Raw genomic sequence first — 3,097 nt, 5'->3', positions numbered from 1 at the left:
AATCAATAATAACTCTGGCTAGCCAATCGCTCTAGAATCTGATCAATGAATGGAAGTGGAAAATGATCTTTTCTAGTAGCAGAGTTGAGTTTTCGGTAATCAATACACACACGGCATCCAATCGTGGTGTGCTGTAGAACTAATTCTCCCTTGAAATTCTCAACTACTGTAATACCTATCTTTTTAGGTACTACTTGAGTAGGACTCACCCACTTACTATCTAAGATGGGGTAGATTATTCCCTTATCTAGCAACTTCACAACTTCCTTCAACACCACTTCCTATATATTAGGATTCAATCATTGTTGGAGCTCCCGAGATATTCGAGAATCCTCCTCCAAATGAATCTGATGCATGCAAATTATGGGGCTAATTCCTTTCAAATCAGCCATACTCCACCCAATAGCCTCTTTATTTTGCTCAAGCACTTTTAACAGACTACTTTCTTGGGAACTTGTGAGATTGGAAGTAATGATCACCAAGAGGGTGTCATTTAAACCCAAGAAAGCATACTTGAGCTTTTTCGGTAGTGTCTTAAGCTCAAGCTTAGGTGAAGACTCTAAAGAAGGAATAGGCTGAGTATTAGAAAGTGGTGGAAGAGGTTCTAACCTAGATTTCCATGGAGGAAAATCTGTGATAGGAGTGGTATTGAGCAAATAATTCACTTCAGTTATCAAAGCATTGAAATTGAAATCTTCATAATTGAAGTGATTCAGACAAGCTTCTAAAAGATCCTTGGATAAAATAGTTAGGAGTGATTCCTCAACCAACTCATCAATAACATCAAGGAATAAGCATTCACTATCATCGTGGGGATGATGAATAGCATTAAAGATGTTTAACTTGACTTTCGTATTCCCAAAAGATAAATCCATGGCTCTAGTCTTATAGTTAATGCAAGTATTTGCTATGGCTAGAAAAGGTCGCCTAAGAATGACTGGAATATACTTTTTGGAATCGTGGACTGATTTTATATCAAGAACTAGAAAATCGACCGAAAAATAGAACTTATCCACTTTTATGAGTACATCTTCAACAATACCTCGTGGTTGTCTCACAGAATGGTAAGCAAGCTGTAGAACAACCGACGTAGGTTTTAACTCTCCCCAACCTAACTTTTCATACATTGAGTAAGGAATAAGATTGACATTTACTCCAAGGTCAAGAAGCGTTCGCTCTATCACATTGTTTCAAATGATGCAAGAAATTGTAGGAGCACCAGGATCTTTAACCTTTAGAGGAGTGTTGTACTTAATAATAGCACTGACCTGCTCGGTGAGACAAACTTTCTTAGGAACTTGGCTTTTTGATTTTCTCTTAAGGGTGCACAAGTCCTTTAAAAATTTGGAGTAAGCTAGAATTTGCTTTATAGCATCGAGCAGAGAAAGATTGATTTTGACCTGTTTAAAGACCTTCATCATATCTTGAATTTTCTCCCCTTGTTTACCAAAGTGGGAGGGTTCCTTGAGACGTTCAGGATAAGGTATTTTTGGCTTATAAGCTATCTCAAGGTTAGGAGTAGATGAAAAAGTGACTCCACCTTCAACTCCTCTTGTGGATTATGGAATAGCACTTGAGGAAACATCTTAGGGATGTGGATTATGAATGATAGGAACAATGGGAATCCTAATCCTTTCTTTTTCCTCCTGTCCTTTTTCAACTTGGTTATCAACCATTATACCACTCATCAATGTTGTGATAGCCTAAACTTGGTCATGATGAATACCTGAGGAATTAATTTCATCAATCATGTAAGTCTGCCCTTTCGGGTTGGCTATTGGCTGATTAGGCAACTTTCCATCCTCTCTTCGAGATAGAGTACTCATTATTTGCCCAACTTGTGCCTCTAGCTTTACTATGGCTTGAGAATGAGAATTCAGAAGTTGGGTATTGGCTTTAAGATCAACAAGAGCATTGAGTACTTGTTCCTCAAATGCAAAATTTCTAGGCAGAGGTGGAAGATTAGGAGCTTGAGTGGGTTGATTCCTAAACTGAGGTGGACGGTAAATACTAGATTGGTTAAAAGAATTATTTTGTGGCATAGGATTGGATGAATTTTGATACTGCCCCTGAGATTGGGGAGCAATGTTTCCTTGATTCTAATTATGCCATGACAGATTGGAATGATCTTTCCAGCCAAGATTATATGTTGAAGAATATGGATTATAAGCTGGCCTAGAGAATGCAGCATTCACTTGCTCCAGCGAGAATATGATTGTCCCAGCATAGGGCAAGCATCAGCAAAATGGTTAGGATTAACTCAGATGGAACAAACTTCCTTGGGTAAGGCAGTTTGTGGATTAGCAACGGGAGCAAAGCCAAATGATAAAATTTAATTGAACCTACAGTTTAAGGCTTCTATTTGAGCGGCTAACTCATTAGATTTATCTACCTCATAAATTTTTTCAACCTTATGCAATCCACGTGAAGACATAGACCTAGAGGAAGAAGCGTGTTATACTGAGTTTTCACTTAGGGCCTCAAACAGTTCCCAAGCATCAGCCGAACTTACGTAGAAAAGCTCCATTACTAGAAGCATCAACCATGTTTCTATATGAATCTGTAAGACTGTCATAGAAGATCTGTATTAAGTGCCATTGAGTAATATCATGGTGTGGACACTTTCTTAGAAGATCGTTATATCTCTCCCATGCATCATGGAGCTGTTCTCCCGGGATTTGGGAAAATGCCATGATTTCTCTTCTCATTTGTGTGGTTTTTCCCACAGTGTAGTATTTCTTCAAGAACTCCTGTTGCAACATGTCCCATGTAGATATGGAATTTGTTAAAAGGGACTGCAACCAAGTTCTTGCTTTGTCCTTGAGAGAGAACTGGAAAAGACACATTCTGAATGAATCATTGGTTAGAGTGTTCAACTTGGTAGTTGAACACAATTCCAAGAACACATCCAGATACTTATAGGGATCCTTTGTTGCAAACCTATGGAAGGTAAGAAGCATTTGGATCATAGCAGGCTTTATCTCAAAATGGGTTGCATCAGCATCCGGAAAAACAAAGCATGAAGGGGAAGTGTATGTGGTAGGAATAAAATGGTCCCTCAATTATGGTTGTGGAGGGACAGGCAGAACCTATCCTC

General features: G+C 38.7%; 1 non-coding gene across 1 annotated transcript; it reads left to right on the top strand.

Moving 5' to 3' along the window:
• The first annotated feature begins 2,604 nt into the window (after positions 1-2,604).
• On the top strand, positions 2,605-2,710 carry LOC132280492 (small nucleolar RNA R71). Its single transcript, XR_009471582.1, has one exon. It is a non-coding gene; the product is annotated as a small nucleolar RNA R71 (small nucleolar RNA).
• The last annotated feature ends 387 nt before the right edge of the window (positions 2,711-3,097 follow it).

The sequence above is a fragment of the Cornus florida genome, unplaced genomic scaffold (genome assembly GCF_030987335.1).
Source record: "Cornus florida cultivar Cherokee Brave unplaced genomic scaffold, ASM3098733v1 CherokeeBrave_3.0.0_Hap2_Chr10, whole genome shotgun sequence".
Taxonomy (NCBI): domain Eukaryota; kingdom Viridiplantae; phylum Streptophyta; class Magnoliopsida; order Cornales; family Cornaceae; genus Cornus; species Cornus florida.
Note: the sequence above shows the minus strand (reverse complement) of the source record. Positions and strands in the feature narration are given on the sequence as shown.